Here is a 25,282-nt window from a genome sequence, read left to right as displayed (position 1 = left end):
CCTGCAGCTCAGAGACCCGGTGATGGATGGAATTTCATCCTTGGCGCTCGAGCTCACTACCCTCCAGAATGAAGGGCTTTTTTTTTCCCCTTAAGTTAAAAACAGAGAAAAACAAAAAATATTCCCACTGAACATGAGCTGGAAAATAGACGCCACCAACTTGCTGTGTGATCTCAGCTGATCTGATTAACCTCTCTGGGATTCAGTTTCCTAATCTGAAAAATGAGGATGTGGACTATAGCTGATTTCTAATATCAGTCTGTGCTTCTAAAACAAGTCTTGATGATACTATTGAGATCCTAAATATGATGCCTGTGTGTTATAAACCCTTCTAATATTACCCATCCAAGAGGAAGGCAGGGCAGAGATAGCTAATTGTCTCCTAATATCCATTTTTCCCTGGAAAAGAACCGCTGGGTTTTTATCTGGGCACACAGCCACCTAGAATAAAGGCTACCTTCTCCAGTCTCTCTTACGTTAGTTGTGATCTCGGAATTAAGTTCTGGCCAATATAGTAAAAGTACAGTGTGTGAATTCCAGGATATGTCCTTAGGGAAAGCAGGAAGGCTTTCTTCCCTCTTTCCTGCTGGCTGGAATACGGATATGATGCCTGGATCTTCAGCAGCTATCTTTGGCCTTGTAACGGGAGCCATGTGCAGAAGATGACAATGCAGAGAGTAAGAACCTAGGCTCGGACCCTGTGGAGAACTGAAACAGCCCTAGACTGTGAATTTATTTTTATGTGCGACAGAGTTAAATGAATTTTATTACATTCCTATTTTACGAAAGCCACTTTTCTCCCCCTTGTACTCAGATAGAAGGTGAATACGGGAACCTGTCTAGATAAACCTCAAGACAGGAACTTTAAAAAAAAGTTCCCCTTTCATAATATAATGCCAATTCCCCTTTCATAATACAATGCCCTTGGAGAAATGTCTCTGTCTTCAAGTCCTGTGTGCCGCACAGGAGTGCTTAAGGAGGGGCTTGGGGAGTGACCAGCTCCAGCTTCCATGCCCGCGTCCCCAGGTCCTCCCCAGAGCATGACTGTAGTCATGCCTGGAAACAAACAGATATTCTCCCACACTGAGAAAGAAATCTCTCTCATCCCACACAGGCTCCTCCCTTTGAATGAGCTCAGGGACAAATCTGATCATCTCTGACCTTTCAGCTCCTGGTGAAGCACTTTGTGTGAGCAGCAAGAGGGTCTGAAACAGAGCACCCTGGCCCTGCGCCTGGTCCTTCCCGCACAGGTGCGCCGGGGAGGCCGGGGGAGGGAGGAAACCATACTCGCAGCGTCAATGCCCGCAGTGTCCTCCTGGCGGGCACCCTGCCTGGCCCTGGCCTGATATGCCGAGAACAACAGGACCCATTCTAGTCGCCTCTGCAGGGCCGCTGATGTCAGGCGTCACAGCATCTGGGAATGGCGCCTTTCCCATGGCCCCCAGAAGAGGAGTGTCTGCTTTCATGCTCTTTGCAATAAAAAGAAGGGGACACCGGGACAGGAGTGTTTTGTGGCCCTTGGGGAAAGTCAGAGCCCAGCTCTCGAGTCTCCATCTGTTTAGAAAAACCAAAGGGAGTTTGCTCTTTGCTGCTGGGAAGCCCCAAATCAACCTGGGGTTCCATGAAGGGAACCCAAACTTTGGGCCGTGAGCTGGCAGAGGAACGTGGCCGGCACCCAGGGTGGAGGTACCCGGGTGCGGGGGGCAATCTGGGTGCGGGCACCCCTCCCGCCTTAACTGCCGGGTGACCCTCATCCAGACATTCCCTTCTCTGGGCCTCGACTTCCCGTGTGCAGAGTGGAAGGTTGGAGTACAGGGAGTTTGTGGCCCTGACATCTTCTGACCATTTCAGAGACAAAAAAGGAATCACTTTCGGGATGGATGTAAAAACGATTCCCACTGGCAGGATACTGCTCAAAACCTCTTTTCCCCAAGCTTCAAGAGAGAGACCTGCTATATCTGAGTGCCACTGGATACAGAGAGGTCCCCCTGCTCCAAAGAGGTCGCGACCCCACATTGCTGGGGGTGGTCCTCCGCGAGTGGCTTCCAGGGCCCGAGTACAGAAACCTCGAGAAACCTTCTGTTGCTGTGAATCCCAAAGCTTCTCAACTTTCACTTGGGAATTCTTCACCAAGAGAGGACAGCTTTCTCAGCTGGCCACTAAAAGCTCTCTGGCAACGCGAGTTAGGGTTCAGCTTCTCCAGCTGGCAACATACAGTCTTGAAAGGGTTCCCAGCTGCTGAAGGCCTGCGAAGAGTGCATGGCTGGCTAACGATGTTAGAAGGCTCCGCAGGAAGCTTCTGGCTGGAGGCTGGCTGGAGGCTGGCTGGAGGCTGCCCTTGCTGGGTCCCGATGGTCCTGAGTGGCCTCTTCCTTACAGGGTGCGGTGAACCCCTCTGGCAGCCATTTGGAAGAGGAAGGGCCGGCACTGCGGGATACTCCACAAGGCTTCACAAGAACAAGCTGAAGTTTTCCAGGAGCTCAGCACCCTCCCGTCCAGCTGCAGTTCCATGCCGTGTCTGCCAGGCCTCACAGGGGCGTGGAGGGGCAGGAGGAAAAGCAGCGACAAGAGGCGTCGCCTGCTACCCTCTGTCTCCGGGTCTCCTCGCTGCTGCCATCAAGCACCAGGGGCTGGGGCTTTGCTCTTCCTTCAGCTGCCCTGGGGTAGGACCTGCCACCTGCAGAGAGAAAGGAGCGCCGGTGTTATTCAAGCCTCCAGAGAGGCCCCTACATCTCTGGGGCAGCGGCGTTAGCAAGTACATGCCCCCTGGCATCCCCGACCCCAGGGGGATGTGGGTTCTCGATGCCTGCAGAAGCCAGAACTTTCTTCAGGGATTATCATTAACTACCAAACGTAAAAGAGATAGCTAGTGGGAAGAAGCCCCAGAGCCCAGGGAGATAAGCCTGGGGTCCACCTAGAGGGGTGGGATAGGGAGGGTGGGAGGGAGACGCAAGAGGGAGGGGATACGGGGATATATGTATACGTATAGCTGATTCACTTTATTATACAGCAGAAACTAACACACCATTGTAAAGCAATTATACTCCAATAAAGATGTGAAAAAAAAAAGAAAGAAAGGGAGTAGGGGGTAGTGGGGAGGGTCAGTGTAAGGTCTGAGGCTGGGGGTGAGATGGACTGCAGGGTGATCCGGAAGCCAGTTTGGGGTAGGAGACAGCACAGTGACAGCCGTCACTCTCCCTGTCACACCCGCACTAAGGCAATTCTCATTTCATGCAAACCTAGACGAGGCCCGGCTCAGACCAGCAGGACACTGTGGTGACCAGGAGCGCAGGCTCCAGAGTCTTCTATCCCAGCCATGCAGTTCACGCCGGGGAAAACCGTGTGACCACTTGGGCCTCGCCTTTCTAATCCATAAAACTGAAATAATTGGGACTTCCCTGGTGGCGCAGTGGTTAAGAATCCGCCTGCTAATGCAGGGGACACGGGTTCGAGCCCTGGTCCGGGAAGATCCCACATGCTGCGGAGCAGCTAAGCCCGTGTGCCGAAATTACTGAGCCTGCGCTGTTGAGCCCGCGTGCCACAACTACTGAGCCCACGTGCCACAACTACTGGAGCCTGCGTGCCACAACAACTGAAGCCTACGCACCGCAACAAAGAGTAGCCCCCGCTCGCCGCAACTAGGGAAAGCCCACGCGCAGCAGCGAGCACCCGACACAGCCAAAAATAAATAAATTAAAAAAAAAACTGAAATAATGCATCTTAAATTCCAAGGTCACTGTGAGGATCAAACGAGATGCTCTACACAAAGATCGTAAAGCTCTGGGCCTGACCGGTGGTCGGTGCTCAAGGTGTGGGAGCTGCTGTTCTGAAGGATACACAGCACGATGGGTGAAAGAGCCTGGAGATGGAGCTGAGAACCTGGTCAGAGTTCCCACTCCGGCCCTCACCAGCTGTGTGACCTTAGACAAGTCACTCAAACTCTCTGGGCCTTAGCCTTCTCATTTTTTAAATGGGAACAATAATACTACCCATAACCGGGAGTGACTGTTATGCGGCTCAGCTGAGATCGGCTGGCTCTAAAAACACCAGCTCATCTATCTTGGTCTCCAGATTATGTCCTGTGAGTGGTACAGAAAAGAATCAGATATGAATCCTGCCCCCCACCCCCAAGCCCGGAATATCCTACTGTCAAGAGGAGAGAGAGGCAGGAACACTAGGCACTATATTCCAAAATGACCAGCTGCTCACTTCCTGGGCAAAGGGAGATAAAAGAGATGGTACCACTGTCCAGACAGAACAGTCTGGACATTCCCTCTTTGCCTCACTGAGCGGAGGTCAGGGGAAAGATTTGATTTCAGCCCAATGGATCTGGACACTTCCCTTATGATGACACACGTGTATATAGGCCACTCTGTCTCCTGCTGAGACAGAGGGGGCTTTGGAACAACCACACCCTCTTGAAATCTCTGAGACATAGTTTGATTGACTTTTATGCCACTTAATGGTTGAACCTGTTACGGGCTGAACTGTGTTCCCTCAAGAGTCATATGCTGAAGTCTTAACCCCCAGTCCCTCAGCCTGGGACTGTATCTGGAGAAGGGGCCTTGACAGAGGAAATGAAGGTAAAATGAAGTTATGTGGGTGAGCCCTAATGCAGTATGACTGGTGTCCTTATAAGAAAAGGAGAGCAGGACACAGACACACGGAGGAAAGACCACGTGAGGATGCTGGAGGAAGATGCCACCTGCAAGGCAAGGAGAGAGGCCTCAGAGAAGCCAAACCCGCTGAAACTTTGATCTTGGACTTCTGGCCTCCAGAACACGGAGAAAATACATTTCTGTCGTTTAAGCCACCCAGCCTGCGGTACTCTGTTACGGTAGCCCCAGGAAGCTAACACGGCATCCTTGAGTAAATTCGTTAATCTGTCTGAAGCTCGCGGCTTTCTCACCAGCAATGCCAATAATGATAATCATAGCAAACGCTAACACAGCCTTTTCTAGGTGTCAGGCGCTGCTTTATGCTTTTCGTCTACTGGCTAATTTAGTCTTTCGTAGCTCGGTGTCGTTATTAATCCCTAGTTTACGGATGGGGAAACTGAGGCACAAAGTGTCACCTTTCTTTTGGTAGCCAGGGTACACAGCTAGCAGGTGGCAAAGTTCAAAGCCTGCTCTCTCCTTCGGAAACTGTGCTTCCAATTCCTAAAGATTAAATGATTTGCAATGTCATCGCCAACTAAGAGAATGTAGGAGCTGGTAGGATAGTGAGAGGAGAACCCAGCTAGCACTTCTCCAACTTTATTGCACGCAGACATCCCTGGAGAGCGGGCTAGAATGCAGATTCTGATTCAGTAGGTGTGTGGCGGGGCCTGGGATTCTGCTGAGGGGCACAGAGCCAGCAGGGGGCCCATCCAGGATTTGAACCCAGGAGGTCTGGCTCCAGAGTCCACGCTTCATAAAAAAGGAATAACACGACCCCCACCTACCTCCCGGCCGGGCACAGTGGGAGGAGGCAATGTTTGATTTGAGCCGTGTGGACAGATTAATGATCCTGACAGCAAACCGGGGTGAAGTTTGGGGAAGCTGGCGAGAATCTCCCTCCAGCTCTCTTGCAGTCAGGAAAGCATTGGTGTTCCCTTTCACTATGACCTAGGTTTCTTGTTCACAGGCCCTAAAATCCATGCCGTGGTTCCTGGAGGGCCCAACGGGGCTGGTGCAGGCTGGGTTCACCTGCACAGGCTCGACTCAGATCCTTCTCTGGATAGGAAACCACAGGTCCACCTCAGTGGCTACCAGAAACCACGGAAACAGGAAGGCAGAGCCCCAGGAGCTCGTTCCCTCTCGACAGAAAGCTCCCCTGATGAATTGCAGAACCCCCTCCATAACATTCCCTAGCAGGGCCCCCCCCCCTCCTCTCCTGAACCAAGCAGTGGGCAGCCAACTCTCTGGTCTGCCGGCCACACATCCCAGCCCAGGCCCAGCTCCCCCCGGAAGAGAAAGGTCACCTGGTCCTGACGCAGCATCCCCAGGGAGAAGGAGGAGGCAGGAGACAGGGCAGCCCAAGCATCCTTCTGGATCACAGAGAAACACAGGAAGCGTCCCAAGTCTGGAGAACGCTGGCAGCCCTGAGCCCTTTCTCAGTGTGAGGCTGCTATGCTGGGGACCCCAGGGACAGGGACCCCACCCCCCTCCTCAGAGACAAGCATTTAGAAGACCCTTGTTTTCTGCAAATCAGAGCATCTCCCAGGGTACCCCGTGATAGGTGCTCCGCTGGCATGAGCGACTCCTTTCTTTTGGAAACATACCTGCCCCGACCTCTCTCATTGCTGCAAAGATCAAAAACCTTCCCCAAAGACCAGGGACATTCCAAAACCTGGTCTCTTCTCCAGAAACTGGGCTTCTAATTCCTCAAGACTAAGCCACTTGCCAGTTAGCGTCAGGCTCACAGAATGCAGGAGGTGATGGGAATCGGAGACCCTTTCCAGCCAGCCCTTGGCTGTGCACCTGAACCACGTGGGGGAACTTGTTAAAATGCAGATGCCCATCCCACAGGTCTGGGGTGGGGTCTGATTCTGCATTTCCAACCAGCTCTCAGGTGAGGCTGCTGCTGCTGGGCGGTGGGCCATGCTTTGAGTAGCAAGGATCTCATGCAATCCCACCCTCCCCATTTTACAGATGGGCAAACTGAGGCCCACAGTGCAGAAGATTGTTGCTCATGATCAGGAGCAGTAAATGGATAGGAAAATTGCCATCTGACTCCAAAATATGGGACATGTGTCGCCTTCCCTGCCACCCTGCTTGCCTGGGAGGACAGGGAAAGGGGGGGAAGACTGGGCCCATCTGTTCCTGCCCCGATTTCAACTGAGGGTTTAAGTCACAGTCTGGATAGCCTCAGGAACACTTTATACTTCCATAGAGTCTTAAATTATCTTCCCCAAACAAAATACCTCCGTGGATAGGGGAAATCCCCAGTGGGAAGCCACCTGCAAAGCCAAGGAGGAGAGACACTGCAGTTCCCTGTGATATGAGAAATTCACCATCACGGACCACTCCCATCCCCAAGCATATCTGAACAAATCCTGTCAGGTCCTGCTGTGCTATCAATCCAGATCTCTCGTCTCATCACTGAATCAGCTACCAGAGCTGGGGGCGTCAAAGCCTTCACCCATTGCAGCTGGGAGGAAGGCAGCTCTGAAACCAGTCTTCCCTCCTGTTCATGCAACACACGTCGCCTTAGCATCCCATGAGTGGGCACTGTGCTGGTCCTGGTGGAAAAGGAAGGTAAGAACCCTGCCCTCAAAGAGATCCCCCGGTCCCATCGCCCTGTGCATCAGGCATCGCGGTCTAAATGATGAGCCTGACCCTCCCAGCAAACCAGATGTTTCCTAAGGAAGAGTTTCTCATTGACTCACTTGAGGTTAAACCCTGGAGTAAACAGTTTAGCAACAATGACATCTCTAACTTGCCCTTTTGCTTAGAGCTGTGCTGTCCAATACAGTAGCTGCTAGTCACTCGTGGCTATGGACACTTACATTTAATTCAAATCAGATACAATTAAAAACTCAGTGCCTCGGTCTCACTAGGCACATTTTAAGAGCTCGATCGCCATCGGTAGCTCGTGGCTACCGTGTTGGGCGCGCAGATCTGGAACATTCCCATCACTGTAGAAACTCGCGATTTAGAGCCTCAATACTCAGAGGGGTTTAGAAGATCAAACGAGAGCTTCGAGACGGTTAGGAGCAACGGTTCTTATGGTGGCGTCCCTGACTCCACCTGTTAGAAACGCAGATTCTCAGTCCCACTCCAGACCTACTGACTTACTGACTCAGCCGCTGGGGGTGGGCTCAGTGTTGTAACAAGCCCTCCAGTGATTCTGACGTTGCTCAAGTTTGAGAGCCACTAGTTCAGAGGGTCAATTCAGTCCAGAGACACTTGTCAACCACCAGTTAAGTGTCACTCGTGAATACCTGACGGCTCATTGGCTAAGCATGCAGGCTGCGTCACAAGATCCAAGTTTAAGTCTCAGATCTCCCACTTAAGAGCCCTGTGTGGGGACTTCCCCGGCGGTCCAGTGGGTAAGACTCTGCGCCCCCAATGCAGGGGGCCCCGGTTCCATCCCTGGTCGGGGAACTAGATCCCGCATGCGTGCCGCACCTAAGAGTCCACATGCTGCAACTAAGAGTCCGCATGCCGCAACTAAGAAGTCCGCATGCTGCAACTAAAGATCCTGCATGCCACAATGAAGATCCCTTGTGCCACAACTAAGACCTGGTGCAGACATAAATAAATAAATAATTTTTAAAAATTTTTTGGAAAAAAAGAGCCATGTATGAACTTGTCCATTCATTTAACAGTCCAAGGCTCTGTTTCCTCAGCTGTAAAATGGGGGAATCCTTCCAGCTGCCTTCTGGGACTCCTGGATGGGATGGAAAGATGCATGCCACGTGTGTGACACAGTGAGTGGTCCGCCGGGCCGTAAGATGCCATAATGTCAGTTTATCACCATCATCCCCGTCTGGTTTCTGTTCACTGCCTGATGCAGCCGATCGCCAGCCTCGCTCACTAAATGAGATTTTTAACCTCTTTCACGGACAGATTTGTAGCACTATGCCATCCCCTGAGAGGTACCGCAAAACAAGAGATGCTTCCGCAAAAGCTTGACCTAGAGGACTTTACATAGGGAGCTCGCGCCCAGTGGTGCAATGTGTTTTTGTAGTGGGGGAAGAAACACAAATATGACTTAATGGAAGCCCCACCCTGGGCTCTGGGCAAAAAGTCCTGCCTGGATAATGTGAAGGGTGGCAGACACAGCAGGCCAGAGTCTTGGGTCCTGAAATAGGAAGCTTTCTTATTAGAAAGAGTACAGACAGGGTGGAGGGGGAAGGTGGGAGGAAGTCCTTTCGGTTGGCAATTTGGTTCCTTGTTTTATTCCACGAGGGCTTGGCCTTTGCCTAACGTTGAAACAAAACAGAGCTCCCAGGCCCGTGAGCCATGGCCGCTGGGCCTGCGCGTCCGGAGCCTGTGCTCCGCAACGGGAGAGGCCACAACAGTGAGAGGCCCACGTACCGCAAAAAAAAAAAAAAAAAAAAAAAACCAGAGCTCCCGAAAGGGAAGAGGAAGGAGCTAGAAATAAATAAATAAGAGATGACTTGTGGACACACCCCAGTATTAAATGACCACTTCTCTGGGGAATTCCACGGATGAAGACACGACACCTGTGGGGTGAGGGGGGATGTTAAAAAGGTGGTGAATGGGGAGAAGGAAACAGTACCCAGAAAGCATGGCCACTGACATGGGCATTCTTGGTCCCAGACTGTTACACGAACCTCCTACTGGCCCCCCAATGGACTCGCGCATGCTCTGTTGCTTCCTTGATATAAACATTCTTTCTCTGCCACGGTCCTCCCAGCTGCCATGTCTGACCTTTGGAAATTGACAGTTTGTTTTAAGATTCCATTTCTAATCCCCCTGAGGAATTCCCTCTGGCCCTAAAGTCTATAGCAATTGCTTCTTCCTCTGCCTTCACAGCTTAATGATCAAATCTTTCTTTGAACTATCTCCTTCTCTCTTTGGGGCTCCTCAACGTTTCCCACACTGGGCAGAAGGCTCCTTGGGGGCAGCCTCTGTGTAAACCCATTTTGTCTTTTCCTGCAGCCCAACACACAGGTGGCTACCCAGTGGACGTAGACAATGAGCGAATGGGTTTGCCCAACGATCGCTGGAGGAACAACCCACTTGGCTCTTTGCCTGCTCTGCAACTTTTGGGCTCTGTGTCCAATGCTCTCTGAAAAACACAGGTGGGAGTATGGAAGCAGAAACTGGAGGCATGTAACAAGCTGATAAGTTTTTAAATCATAACTCTTTAAAAAAAAATCTTTCAAGTCCTCAATTGAGGAAAAAAGAGTAACTTCCCTCTTAAAACTGGTTTTCTCCCCCAAGATCACGAAGGAAGAGGGGAAGTCAGATGACTGATGTGGGTGCATCTTCCCAGACTCACCAAGTCCAAGGCCAGCCCGCCTCTGCCGCTGTCTGAGGTGACCAGAGGCTGCAGCAAAGGGTCCTGGCCCCTTCCACCAACCCCAGCGCTCTCTGGAGAGGGCACTGCCTACTCTTCAAGGTAATCCAAGCGTCCCGGCATCCCTTACCCTTAGTCCCAGGCGTTAGACACCTGACACCCCCGAGCCTCCTTATTCACAGGGGAAGTCTGGCCCCTTGCTTGGTTCCTCTTTCCTCCAGGGTGTCTGAGACTCCTCCTGGCCACCTACACGCATCCACAGATCTGTCCTGTCTGCCCCGGGATGCCCCAGCCACTCAGCTCGGGGCTGAGCTGAGCAACGAGCAACATCTCTGCCCCCCGCCGGCTGAGCCCCGCGCCGCTCCCCTACCCCCCTGCCGCGGGGGAGGCGAGCCCACTGCTGCCAACTTGGTGCATGGCGCTGGGGTGAGTCCCCACCATGGGAGCTGCCCGTCTCATCGCACAGAGAGGAAGAGTCCGCCCTGTCACGCTCCCACAGCCAGCTGCCCAGGCTTCCAAGGTACGTATTAGGTTCTTTCAGTGTACACAGGTCTGGGCAAAGCCCTCTGCTAGGGCAGCTGGGTCCCCCTCTACCCTGTTCCTTTGGTCCCAACATTGAGTCCACAGGGCACGTGATGCTTTCTCCCAGTACAGGACTGCTCTCCCAGGAGCCTCACTGCCCTTCCCTGCCTTTGAGCATCTCTCGGGTCTTCCCAGTGCATCCGATGGGTCCACAGATAAGCGAGCCTCATCTGGAGAGACAGGGTACGTCCCACCTGTCCACTCCAGCTTCCTCAACCTCTTTAGCCTCCTTACACATCAGCGGATGCAAGTAGGTCTTTGGGGACAGGAGCTGTCACCTGACTTCAAGGACAAGTTGACCTGGGTCTCAACTCTGGCTTTGCTGGGCGTGATCCGCAGAGGCCACAGCAGCCCCGCTGGCTGGTACTCCTCTCCTTGCCAAGGGAAAGCTTGTCAGGGAGCCCGGGATGCTGCCCGGCTACGGGGCTTTTGTCCCTTGAGCCCTGTCCTGGGCAAACACCGTGAAGCCCAGCCATCAGAGCCCTGTGCCCCCCGCGGCTGGCAGCTGAAAACTGAAGTGATGCTCAGAGCAGCCCGATCGCAGAGTTCAGCGACCCTCAGAGGGAAGCCTCTCCCGGGACCGAGTCAGGACCTGGAGCTGCCCAAGGCGAACCATTGGCCACACACCTTCCCCGCTCATTTTGTGCGCTCTGCTAGCGGGTAGGTGACTGTAGCAACAAACACTTGATCCGTTGTGTTCTCGTAACTGAAAATACTAGCGTCGGCAGTTGGCTTGGTACTTCTCCTGGCCTGAGTTGCCCTATATGTGCCCGCTTGTGTCTGAGGCTCCAGAAAGATTCCTGTGAAATGCTCCAGCCCCTTCCTCACCACCTCCTGGGGTCTTCTGCTGGCCCCCTCTGACCCATCCTCCACACTAAGGGGTGCCGTCTCATTCCCACAAATAGCTTTATTTCAAAGAGCATTTTCCCCTGCAAAATAAGAGTGAGGGTGCAGCCCGTGCCGAGGAACGGCAGAGACGAGCAGAGCGCAGCATCCGGTTCCTGAAGCACCTTCGGCGTGAAGTTAAGGAGTTTGGACTTTATCCTAAAAGCTTGGGGGGCCCCTGGCAGAGTGGAGGAGCCAGGGGAAAACATGTATTTTATAAAGATGCAGCTGGCAGGGACGGAGGGGAGGGACGGGCAAGAATGGGAGTGCAGCCCGGAGGACTCCGCCGGGGTTGGATTAATTCCACACATATTTATTGAGTGCCTACTGTATGCTGGTTCTAGGCACTGGGCCACAGAGGAAACAACTCAGGCAAAGACCCTGCCCTGGGTTAGGTTAGAGCTTAGTCTAGGGGTGGCGGTGGGGTGGGAGTAGAGAAGGAATGAAGAGCAAATAAACACACCCTGTATGTGTCCGATGATGTTCAGAGCCATAGAGAAAAGTCTTGCAGATAATGTGGGGAGAAGCTGCTATTTCATATGGACAGTCAGGGAAGTTCTCACTGAGAAGGTGCCACACGAGCAGAGACCTGAAGGGACAGGGCAGGGGTGCTGTGAGGACATCCAGGCAGAAGGACCCAGCAGGGGAAGCATGCCAGGCGGGAGCAGGAAGCCAGGCGCTGGAGCTTAATGGGGAGGACAGAGGATGGCAGGGGACCACACAGCTGGGGCGGGGGTGATGAGAGAAACCGTGCCTCTCATCACAGCAGGGCCCACATGGCTCAGTGCTTCATCAATTATCCAATCGGGGGGATTGACTTAAAAAGGACCTACTGTACAGCATAGAGAACTATATCCTCCCTCAATCTCAGTCCCCCTGGTTCAAGTGGGGCTGACTCACCCACCTCGGCTCCCGAGGTAGATGTGTGACCCAGCCCGGCCAATGAATATGTTCCTTTCCCTGGCTGCTGTGATTGGTTCAGGGATGTTCACGTGACCCAAGACAAAGACAGAGGGCATGGAACTATTGGGACAGCTGGTTCTCGTCCTACCATGGCTGGCAAGCCTGGAATCGCTGGGGCCGTCTTGGCCTCTGTGCTGGGAGAGCCTGCCTGACAATGAAGCTTGTACATTGGAAGGCAGAGCCTAGAGGTGGAGAGAGATGGCACTTGAGTACCCAGACCCAACTCTGCCTGAAGCTAGTGCTGTCCCTGGACTTTTCACCTACCTGAGCCAATACCGTTCCTTTTTGTTTAAGCCAATTTGAGTTGTGTCTTTGACATTTGCTATAGAAACAATCCTGACTAATAAGGAACAAAAAGGGAAGGGCAAGACGGATGTTAGTTCTTACAAGTCTTCTTGCTCTCATAAGATGTCCATTGTAATCCATGAGGCCTCAAATTACTTTATTGGGGAAAGGGACTTCCTTTCTCCAATTGTAGCAGGTCCCCCAAACATGCGTGTCCCTTGGAAAGGTGACCCACATTCGGAAAAAAGAAAGTCACTGCCACCACCATGGTCTAGGACATTCCTGTAGGATTCCATAAGAACCATCTAGTGGCCTACCCCCCATCCCCACCCCAATCCATCTTCCACAGACCAGCCAGTCTGCCAGATCATGGCACATTTTTGCTTCAAACCCTCTAATGGCTCCGATCACGTGTAGAATGAAGTCAGAACTCCTCACTCAGCCTGGTCTCCTCTCCAGCATCCTCTCACACCAGTCTCCACTCCTGCCACGTTGGCCCCTTTATAATCTCCTCTGAAGATATCAAGCTCCTTCCTGCCCCAGGACCTTTTCACATGCTGTCCCTGGAATGCTTTCCTCCACTCCAGCCATCCTCGGGTCTCAGTTAAAGCCCAGACGGAGTCAGCCAAGATGGCAGACTACAAAGACCCTGAGTTCACCTCCTCTCACGAGCACACAGAAATCACAACTATTTGCAGTACAACCATCGATGAAAAGCCCTGTTCTTAGAGATGCATTTCCTGACAGCTTCTTCCCATCTGAAGAAGGTCCTCTCGGACAGTACCTTTCACAGTGTCCTCTCTTCACTTGCCACAGTTTATAATCATATATTTGCTTGTGAGTTTGCTTACTGTCCATAAGCTTCCTGCAGGGGGGGACTGGGACCACTGGTAGTGCCGCGCAGAGTGTGGTCCAGGAACTAGCGTCGTCAGCATCACCTGAAAGCGTGTCAGCCACGCGGAGTCAGACTTGCTGTTTTCTGTGCATCTCTTTCCATCTCCCTTTTCCCCCAGGAGCACTAATATTAACCAGTAGGGCTACCAAACTCAGGACAAAGGAGGTAGACTGTGAAAGGTTCCTCAAAGCACCGGGGGCGCCAGAAGGCTGACGTGAGAGCCCTGAGACCAGCGTGTGGCCCACGGGGGAGCCCCCTGGGTTCGGACACAACAAGGAGCCAATGTACTGGCACCTGCTGTGTCTGGAAGCCGGGCTGGAATGTCATGAGGCAGGGCCTGGCAGAAGTTCAGAGAGCGCAGCCTTCCTCCCCACTCCCGTTCTCAGGCTCACACAAACCCAGGAAGGGCAGAGACAGAGAATGTTTGCACAGCAGATAGACTTTCTCCACTCCTCTCTCTGCCCACCAGACCAGAGTCGAAAGAGCATGCTCAATTCTGGTTCAAGTTTGGGCCAGAGTCCGCCTTTGATCTGAGGGGCTTGTCTTTTCCCAGGTTATTTATTTGTAGAAAGCACTCTGGTTTCCTACTACTTCAAATACACCTATAGGAAACAACACGAGGCAGCGTCCCAACCGAGGTTTGTTTTACTGCCCCGTGTGCCCCTGGCTCCTTGCGCCCGGGATCAGTTACCTGTATTCCTGCACACAGGTGTGATTCGCAGCCTTGGGCTATGAAACAAAAGCCTGTGATCTTGGGGGGAAAAGCGGGCTCTGATAAACCTGAAATGACTAGAAATCAGCAGTCCTGGCTATCCTGGGAGACTCTGAGCAAGGCTCCTCCGGGCCTCCGTTTTTTATTTTCTGTAAAGGAAGAGCCAGGGAAGTGTGTATTTTCGTGCTTATTCAGAACTGGGTCCCACACAAGGGCTGTAACAGACGTGAATAAGGATGGACGGTGCCTGCTGGGAGATGCTCCTGGAACAGCTCTGAGCTCTGGGGACCCCCTGCTTCACCACTAGGGGACCCCAGGGCTCCACATAACTGCTTCCCCCAACACTTTACTATGAAAAATTTCAAGCCTACAGCCACGTTGAAAGAATTTCACAGCAAACACCAACATACCCATGACCTAAACGCTACCAGTAACATTCTGCTCCATCTGCTTTATCACATAACTATCTATTCATCCATCTCTCTATCCATCCAGAAATCAACCTTATTTTTTGGTTGCATTTCCAAGCAAATTGTAAGCACCAGTACCTCTCCCTCTAACTGCTTCAGCATGCTTTTTATTAACTAACTTTCAATATTCATTGAATTTTTTAAAATCTGTTGAGGTAAAGTTTACATGTAATGAAACACACAAGCCTCCAGTATACGTTGGCTGAGTGTTGACACATGCATGTACCTGTGTAACCAAGCACCTATCAAGGTATAGAACATCACCATTACCCTAGAAAGTTCTCTCACGCCCTTTCCCAGTTAATTCCCTCTTGCAAGAGGCAACCACTAGTCTAGCTAGTATCAGAATCATACCATAGATCCGTTTTGCCTGCTCTAGAACATCATATACACGGAATTATCTAATATGTAGCCTTTTATGTCAAGCTTCTTTTCCTCTGCACGCTTCTGGGATTCATCCATACTGTTACTTGTATCGATAGTTCACTTCTTAGGACTGCTGAGGGGTAATCGATTGCATGAATATACTACACTACATAATTGCTTTAAGAATTTACTTATTTATTTATTTTTTATAAATTTATTGATTTGCTTTTGGCTGCATTGGGTCTTTGTTGCTGTGCGCGGGCTTTCTCTAGTTGCGATGAGTGGGAGCTACTCTTTGCGGCGATGCGCAGGCTTCTCACTGCGGTGGCTTCTCTTGTTGTGGAGCACAGGCTCTAGGCGCAAGGGCTTCAGTAGTTGTGGCACACAGGCTCGGTAGTTGTGGCTCACAGGCTCTAGAGCGCAGGCTCAGTAGTTGTGCCGCACGGGCTTAGCTGCTCCGCAGCATGTGGGATCTTCCCGGACCAGGAATCGAACCCGTGTCCCCTGCATCGGCAGGCGGATTCTTAACCACTGCGCCACCAGGGAAGTCCCCATAATTGCTTTAATATTTCTGTTCTAGGGAACCCCAAGTGAAATAGAGCTTGGGAGGAAAAAGGAGGAACGACTTTTCTACTATAACACAGCCAGACGATGCTATGTTTGCCACTGTCCTCAAACCCAGTAAGATACACAAGAGGCGGGTGTCCTTGGGTCAAATCCCCACTTCGCCACTTAGCAACTGTGTGAAATCTGGCACGTTTTGGTAGTTCCCTGTTCTCCAGGCTTCGTCATCTGTAAGATGCTGGTAATAATGGAAACTTCCTCAAACGGCTGCGACAAGGCATGCAAAGGGAGGGGCAGAGCCCGTGGCACAAATAGTAAGTGTTCTAAATGTTACTCTATGTTGCTGAGAAGGAGCTCTGATTTTCAGATGTGAGTTTGAATCCTAACCCTGCCGCTAAAAGGCTCTGCAATTCTGGGAAATTTCCGTAGGTTCTTTTTAACCTAGTAGTGGCTCAATAGTTTATGATAGTATCCTGTGGATTTATTTTTCCTCTTCCTGATTTTCCCTTCCCCATTCAACTTTTTTTTTTTTTTTTTTTTTTGCTGTGCACAGGCCTCTCACTGTTGTGGAGCACAGCCTCCGGACGCACAAGCTCAGCGGCCGTGGCTCACGGGCCCAGCCGCTCTGCGGCATGTGGGATCTTCCTGGACTGGGGCACAGAACCCGTGTCCCCTGCATCGGCAGGCGGACTCTCAACCACTGCGCCACCAGGGAAGCCCCCCCATTCAACTTTTTAAAACGACCTCCCTTCAACACTGTAGGCTAAGATTCCTCTCCAGCATACAAAGCTGTTAGTATCTTCCATCTAAGGGAGATTTGGAGAAAATTGAAAGAGATAATGTACACAAAGAGCGTAGGAGAGCCCCTGCTATGCAGTTAGCACGCTGTAAGAGTTACCTTCCATTACTGGCCGTGCTCTCGCTCTTGGAAAGGGCAGAACAGCAACTGATTCATATTTGCTGAAAACAGCGGATGCTCAAGGAATGCTTTTGAGAAAGTCTTGCCCTGAGAAGTCAGGACACCGGGCATGCGTGCATGTCAGCCCTGGGCTTCCTGCCCGACAGACGCTATTGAAGATGGGATTCAAGGGGAGGGACTGCACAGAGCCTGAAGCCTTCCCCAGGCCCTTGATCTCCTGGGGGCTACCGCCCACACCTGGTTCACAGCCAGGAATAGCTACCAGGCCGCTCACAAAGCCTCCACCTCAAGCTCTGGCTTCCTCTGCTGAGCTGAGCTGAGCTGTGGCCCAGGATGCTGGCCTGGGTTCAGCCCAACTTGGCTGTGCTGCCTAAGATGTTCCAGAGGCTTCAGCTGGAAAAAGTTATTCCTTGCTTTGCACCATTAAATGGGAGAGTGCTGGCTCAGATAGGAGGTGGCATTATCAACTCGGGGCAGGGCTGCCTGACTCACCGAGGGCCTGCAGAAGCTGGGGTGGTGCCTGGCTGGGACGTGAACCCAGAGCTATCTGACTCCAGCTTTTTCCTGCCTCTGACTGTCAGTTTGTCCCTAGGATTAAATCTGGAAGTTGTATTTCCAGCACCTTGGAGCAAGGAAGGACCTTCAAAACCATGGAGCCCATGATTTGCCCAAGGTCCCATAATGAAGATTCAAAGCCAGGTCCCCGTGCAATTCAACATACGTGCATCGTGTATTTAGTTGAACAATAGGAAATCGTTGCTGTCCAACCATTTTGAACTTAGAAATAGTAGTTTCATATGATTCAACCTCTACATGTATCCAGCCCCTGTTACGTGTACACTGCTGTCCTTGAGTTGGGGAGGTGAGGGTAGGGGCCCAGAGATGAGGGAACAGTGCTTCCCCATAGAGCTTATGTTGCTGTGTATAATCGACACTCCCCATTGCAATCTCTTCCCTAAGTAGTCTTACCTCTTACAATGAGATCCACACCATGTAAATTGGGTCAATTACTTTCTCAGAGTTTCAAAGACCCCCATGTTTTTTTTTTTGGATGTACACTTTTATCTTACATCATCTATAAAATATTTATCGGCAACAATTTATAATATGAATGTCTGAATACGAAGCACTGGGGTACAATATCTTTTGAAATGATAAACAGCTGTTAGTTCATATATCTCTGTTATGTTAAAAGTAAACTCCTACATGAATACTGCAGAATCATTCAACACCATATGCGGAGTACATCACTTCATCATATTTTAAGACCCCCATGTTCTGAGGCTTCCATCTCTCTGTCTTGAGCCAAGGTCCCTACTCTGTGCTCCAGACCCTCCGTGATCCCATTTCACAGGGTGGGCCCTCCTGGAGCCATGCTTGTTCAATAAAAGTCCTGGATCCTAGGCCAAACTGATTGGACCGGGGCCGGGGGACAACTGACCAAAGCTTGGCCGATTCCTTTTCTCTTGGTTCCAGTCCCTTCCAGAGGTTTGACTTTATATCTGCCTTTTTTTTTATTCTAGGAGACAACCTCTGTGTCCTTATAATAAATCCAACCTTCTGCTTTTTTCATTTTTGTTAAATTTAACTCAACTTGGTTTCTGTTACTTGCAATAAAAGAGTCTTAGTTCTTCAGCCCATAAAAGAGTGATCTGGCCTTGCCCTCTTAAGGTCTTAAATGGGCATTAGTACTTTCAGAGACAACACATTTTTCTGCATGGATTTCTACCCTATTCTTTCTTTCTTTCTTTATTTTATGTGTTTATTTTTTTGCGGTACGCAGGCCTCTCACTGTTGTGGCCTCTCCCGTTGCAGAGCACAGGCCCCGGACGCACAGGCCCAGGGGCCATGGCTCACGGGCGCAGCCGCTCCGCGGCATGTGGGATCTTCCCGGACCAGGGCACGAACCCGTGTCCCCTGAATCGGCAGGCGGACTCTCAACCACTGCGCCACCAGGGAAGCCCACTACCCTATTCTTATTGACTCTCTTATGTGGCCACACAATCCCTTCTCCGGTAGCTACGACTTTGTTAGGATAGAGGATGTGATGCCCCCGACTCACTCCATATCCCAAGACCGGATAGGAGCGAGCTGAGCAGGATCAATGGAGGCTGCACACGTGAGTGAGGGGTGTTGGGGGCATTTCACCACTTGGCTATTTCGGCCCCTATTAGGAGCTGCTCTCGTGTGTCTACAATTCAATTCACGTTGGAACAAAAACAAGCCGAAAATCAACTAAACAGCTTCCAGACACTTAGCACAGCACATGAAATCCTCTCTGAGGATTTCAAACGAGATCAGCACCACCTTGTTTGTCTCTTCTCCAGGGCCCCTGGCATAAAAGGGAAAAAGGAAGGGGGTGAGAGCATCCCTCAGAGTGTGTCGTGACATGAAAGCAGAGGAGTCAGACCCTCCTTTGAATGGGGACCAAAGAGTTTTTAAAAATATGCTTCAGTACAAAGGAAGATGGTGCCAGAGGAAATGGCCAGTCAGAACGTTTCTCGTGCCATGAAAACGAATCGCTGTCCTCGAGACTCAACTCATTCCATTACTGCTATTAGTTGTCATTTGTACCTCTCCAATTTCCAAAACACAATATTGAAACCAGCCATCGATTCCCAAAAGGTTCCGATTCTGATTCAAATGACACCTGTTGAGCACATCCTATGTGCCAGACATTGGGCTATTTACTCACTACCTGGGCCCCCCTCGCCATATCCCAGAGGTTAACCCATTTGTCCAAATTCACATAATCAGTAAGCGACACGTCTCTTCTAGGGTACAAATTGTCTGGCTTGCAAGCCATTGCCTTTTTTCCGGCTGCTCCATTATTATAAGGAGCTGATTGTTCCTCAGGAGGATAACAGGGAATTCTCAGACGGGCGCTTCTTCCCCAGCCAACTTTGTCTCTTCCCTGCATTGCTCGTGGATTCATCCCGCCCACGGTGAAGTTCTGCAGTGACCTCCTTCCGCTTCTCCCCTCTCCAATCACGAGCACCTTCCGCTTCTCCCCTCTCCAATCACAAGCACGAGACCTCTGCATTGCCTTCCTGGACACTCACGGGGGCCTCCTGACCAGCCTGCCGTCTCCAGTCTCTTCCTCCTTCTGATCCGTCCCCCGCTCTGCTGTCAGAATAGTCTTACAGCATTTTGTACTTCACACCCTTGCAAAACCTGTCATGTCTGAGGCCCCTCGAGAAGTGGTCCCTAGGCGCCTAGCCAACCTTACCTCTTGCCACTTTCCATCTCCAACCCTCTAACCTACACTCTGGCGATCCTAAACCACCAGATGACCCCCCCTCCCAATGCCCTACACACTATCTCGGTCTGTGCCTTTCCTCATAGCACTCCTTCTGCATCACTGCCTGGAGAATCCCTACCCCGCCCATCAAGGGTAACTAAAGTTCACCTCTTCCTGGAGCCTTTATTGGATTTCCAAGAGGAATGAATCACTACTTTCTTCCTTATTTCCCATCTCTGTTCAGTACTTATTTATGATTATCATTATAGAATTTATCACCTGTCTCTCCCATGCTAAAATGTGAGCTACCGGAGGGAAGGGAATCTTATTTTTTTTCACCTCTATATGCCTGGTCCAGGGTCTGGCACAGAATAAGGATTCAGTCAATGCTTGTTTGACGAATAACAGAATCAATGAACCAACAGATCCACGAACAAATGTCTTAACTTGAAAAAGAACCTCATCCAGAGAGGGATTAAGTCGGTCAGCCAATCACTGGCCCATCTCATTGTCTTCTGCATCCTCCCTTATTTCTCCCTGTTGTTTTGTGAAGGGGTGCTGGACCCCACAGTTGTCTGCCCACCTCCTCTCTTCCAAAGCCTGGCCCTCCCTCTTCCATGTGGTCACTACAGGGACTCCTATGACACCTCTCCAGTGCTGGCCCCAGCTGACTGGTCCACAGGTCAACACCTGACTCAAGCCACCCAATAGGTCGCTTCCCTGGGATTGTGGACTTGGGGCTAGAAATCGAGATGGAGGACAGTCTTGCTGCTATGGGGGAAGCTATTCAATACAAGGCAACAGCCCTGGCAGTGACCTGGTTCCCTATCAGTCCACCCTGAGGGACCCAAAAGGCAACGAGGGGGGCAGGTCAAGGTCTCGAAAGCATTTCAGCCCTGCTCCAAGTCGTCCCTGAGATCTGACCCCCCTACTACTCTTTTTACCATTTGCTCTTTCAACGCTACCTAGAATCTTTCGGTGCAAGTTACTTCAAGTTGGGTTTCTGTCACTGGCAACCCCAGAGCCCTGATGAGTGAAGAGGTGAACGGACAGACCAGGAGGAAAGCTGGGCTGAGGCACTGTACCGTGGCCCCGCTGAGGTGCTGTGGGCCTCCCTCCCCACCCCTGCTCTCCCTCCCCCCTTAGTATCAGCAAAGTTCCTAAAAATATGGCTTCTCCTCACCCTACCCTTCAGCACCCGTCTGTCTCCTTGGAGGACTGCAAAGAAGACACCGATATAGAAGCTGCCCCAGAACCTACTGTACAGCACGGGGAACTCTATTCAGTGCTCTGGGGTGACCTAAATGGGAAGGAGATCTAAAACAGAGGGGATATATGCATACGTAGAGCTGATGCACTTTGCTGCACAGCAGAAGCTAACACAGCATTGTTAAGCAACGACACTCCAATGATAATTCATTTGAAAAAATAAAATTAAAAAAAGGAAGAAGGTGCCCCACTCTCTTTTCGAATCACTCCCCCCGCCAATGCCCACCAAAACTCCCCCGCCCTTACCACCCCTGCCGATCCCCTGACCCTGACACAGTCCACGCTCTGCCCAGCCACAACAGGCCCCTCTCTCCCCGGCCCATCTTGCCACCAGAATCGTCCCTGAACACACATGTATGACGTGTCCGTCTTGCTCAAAAGCAGGCCGGTCCTGCCCCATCCGCCACCCCAACACGACCTACAAACTTTCGATGGCTTGGCGGAGCGCGGCCCTAACCTAACCCATCACACTTTGTGTCAATTAATCTGCAGCCTCGTGGGTCCCACAGTGTCCCACAGGGGGTCCTTGCCTGCATCTCTCTCTGTGTCTTTGTTCGCTCAGCCCCTCCTGCCTGGAAGCCCTTCCCACCTTTTTTTTTTTTTTTTTTTTTTAACTTTTTTTTTTTGGCCGTGCAGTACCGCATGTGGGATCTTAGTTCCCCGACCAGGGCTGGAACCCGCGCCCCCTGCAGTGGAAGCATGGGGTTTTAACCACTGGACCGCCAGGGAAGTCCCCCCACCTATTCATATATCTTGCCTACTTCCGCCTATTTCCATTCTGCCTGACTTCGAGGACTTCCCGGTGAGCCTAATTGACACCTTGCTTCCTGATAAACTTTCTCTCTCTCTCTCTGTTGCTCACTCCCCTTAACCAAACATGACTTGCAAACTAAGAGACACCCTACACATCCTTTGTGACCTTCTTCCTCCGCATTCTTCTCGCTCCTGTGTGCACGACGCTGGGCACCGGCAGAGCCGGTAATTCATCCTGTTACGTGAAGAGGGTGAGCTAGAGGGAGGATATCAAGATGACTCAGGGGTTTGTAGCTGGGGTGGACGGAGGGTGGAGGGAGGGTGGAGGGAGGGTGGGCCCCCCACCAAAAGAATGGGGAGCAGATTTCTCCGCTGGCTGGAATGGCCTGCTGGATTTGAGATGCCCTCACGTCCAAGCATCGATGTGCACCAGGCAGCTGCGTGGGTGGGTCCGGAGATCAGGAGAGCGGCGTGGGCTGCAGATGCAGTTTTAAAAAGTCCCTGAAGCCACAGGGTTGAGGGTGTGAACTCATCAGGAGACACATCGACTGGGAGAGCCCTAAAGGCACGCTTCAGCTGGGGTGACCCTGCAAAGTCCGCTTGGGCCTCTCTTAGGTGGCTGCAGGCCACACTGCAGGGCTGGCCTTGCTTTCAGAGGCTGGGAGCCGTGATTCTGTTCAACAGCTTCCTCCAGCCCTTCCTTCTGCCCAGGCCCCCCTTCCCATCCACGGGCAGGCTGTGCCCTTTGGGCCAGCAAAGCCGTCAGAGGATTTGAAGTCCCCGCCTGGTGCATGCGGGGCCGGCGGTCCAGCCGCCAGCACCTGGCTGCCAGCCAGGCCTACCACCTGCTCGGTGCTCCCAGCGGCCCCAGGCTGTTGGGACTCAACGAGGAGTCTGGGACCCTCCCTAGGAACATCAGGAGGTGGTTTCCTTCCTTTCCTGCTGATGCGCATTGAAAGAGTAACCCCAGGAGAGATTCTCCACAGCTCGGGGGATGTGAACTTCATCTCTCTCCCTGGAAATGCCAGCCACCGCGTGCGTTGGGGCCCGGGAGAAACAGCCCCGTGGGCTTAGGTCTTGGCAGGCTGAGGCTCCCCACCAGCTGTTCCTGAGCCAACAGGCCTGTTAATGTGTTACAAGGTGTCGTGCAGGTTGCGTGAGGCCAAACCAAAGTGTTGAGCGCAGGGCAGGAAGAGCTGAGGGGCGGCTGCCTGGGAACCGAATCTCTCACGGGCGCCTTTCCCAGAACCACCGCCTATACATGGATCCAGCCCCTGTTATGTGTGCTTCCCCTAGAGGAGAGCGGCTGGCAGAGGCCAGGTGTCGAGGCCAGAGTAGAAGGAATTTGACGTGGCTTGTGGAGGCCAGAATCAGAGATCTTCCCATCAGCCCTCCCGGACCCTGTAGTATCCTGCAGGGCTCTCTCGGAGGTTTTTTCCAAACTTGCTGCTAAATAATCCACTTTCTCTTTGATCGCGGTCATCTCCTTCTTAAAGCTCTGAAGATCATCCTGTTCAACATTTGGAGAGCTCTACGGCCCCCTGTTGGGAAGAAATTCCCCTCTGTCCCAGCAGGAGGTGGGGACACAGGCTGGAAAGCTCTGCGTTGTGGCATCACCATCTCAGGAAAGTCACGGAGGGCATCCCAGGAAGAGTCGTGCGTCTCTGCAGCTCGTGATACGCACTTGCTGCTTCGGGTCCCTCTTGTCTGGGCAGACAGGCCGCTTAGCATCTGCCGCCTGCCTCGGCATCCTGTCACTCTGTAACATTCTGAACAAGCCCACGGTTTTGCCACGCTGGGAGAAGACGGCCTCTGAGTGGGTCTTCTGAGCACATGGAGTAGGTAGGACCTGTCTTCTCAGTAGCATTGCTGGCTGCTGCCCCTGGCAACCAGGATCATCACACAGCCACCAACTGCAGTGCATGATCAAAGGCATCTTGCTGGAGAGGAAGGGGAGAAACTATCTGACGCTGAGGGTCCTACTCCCGGGTCTCACGGTGCGACAGACCTGACTGCTACCCACCGTGGCTTCTTAGCTCTCCGGCCCCTCATAAAGTGGTTCTGAGTTGCTGCTGGGGATGCTGGAGCACCCAGGCTCCACCTCACCCTAGGAAGCCTCTGTTGGCTCAGGTTAGCTTTATCGATAGTATTTTTATTTGCACAGAGTCTGAAGTTCACTAGTCACTGGCTCACAAAAGCTACATAATTACCACCTGGGGCACTTTAAAATATACAAATACTTGAGCCCTTTCCTGGAGATCTTGATTCTATACATCTGGGATATGATCCAGGAATCAATCTTTTAAAAAAATGCCTTCAGGGCTTTGGATACACAGCCAGAAAATGGGAATTACCTGTAGCCCCATCCCCCTGCCCCATCATTTCACCAGAACAAGGATAATCGTTAGGTTTAATATCTGTAGCTGAGTTGCTGAACCAAGAAACAGGGCTTCACGCTCATGCTTAGGAAGCTTCCTTTTCATTTCAGCTGCCTGTGATCTTTCGGATTTTAAGCTTGCCCCCACACATCCTTCCCCAGCCAATGGCATCAGAACCTCCGGTAGGCAAGCCTCCCTCATTTCCATCTGAGTGTCTGAAAAAACAGATGAGCTGATCTCCAAGCTGCCGATGGTCACCAAACAGAGACTCTGCCAGCCAGGGTAGTTGCATGAAACAGTCAGCTCGTTGTGTGGAACACAGTACATGCTCAATAATTGTTAGCTTGTGTGTTGGTTGTTGCCATTACGCATTTGCCAAAGACGCTGGTCTCAGAATCCAGGAACACCACGGCTCCAAGGAGAAGGCGAGTTTGGACACATCCTATTTGAACATCGGTTTTGCTGGCCCAGCCGGCCAGGCACATGAACATCTGCTCCAAAGACCCCTGACCCACAACCACGATTAGTGCAGGATAAGACACCACTCAGAGCAATCCACCCAGCAGTCAAAGCACAGGCTAGGTTTCAATCTGTGTGCTCCCTCATTCACAGCTGCTGGGAATGTCACATGGTAAGGCAGCTCTGAGAAATAGTCTACTTGTTGCTCAAATGGTTAATCGTAGAGCTACCCGCTGATCCAGCCATTCCACTCCTAGGTATATACCTAAGGGAAATGAAAATATATTCCACACAGAGACTTACACATAAACGTTCATAGCAATGTTATTCACAACAGCCAAGGAGTGGCACAACCCAAATATCCATCAACTGATGAATGGATAAACAGAATGTGGTCCATCCCTACAACGGACTACTATTCAGCCATAAAAAGAATGGAATACTGATCTATGCTACCACACAGATAAACCTTGAAAACACTACACTCAGTGAGAGAAGCCAGACACAGAAGGCCACTTGTTATGGGATGTCATATAATATGTGAAATACATATTAAATGTCCGGAATAG

At 51.6% G+C, this 25,282-nt stretch overlaps 1 protein-coding gene across 5 annotated transcripts in view; it reads right to left on the bottom strand.

Moving 5' to 3' along the window:
- Positions 1-25,282, bottom strand: part of CEMIP (cell migration inducing hyaluronidase 1) — a 165,388-nt gene that overhangs the window by 74,800 nt on the left and 65,306 nt on the right. For 2 of the 5 annotated variants that reach the window (XM_079912421.1, XM_079912420.1), the window contains one exon: positions 1,950-2,677. The exons of 2 other annotated variants lie outside the window; for them this stretch is intronic. The gene's annotated coding sequence lies outside the window, so the exon portion shown is untranslated. One more of the 5 variants, XM_079912422.1, reaches the window with a different exon arrangement.

Source organism: Stenella coeruleoalba (genome assembly GCF_951394435.1).
Source record: "Stenella coeruleoalba genome assembly, chromosome: 2".
NCBI lineage: Eukaryota > Metazoa > Chordata > Mammalia > Artiodactyla > Delphinidae > Stenella > Stenella coeruleoalba.
The sequence above is the reverse complement of the archived record's forward strand: the minus strand, read 5'-3'. Positions and strand labels throughout refer to the sequence as shown.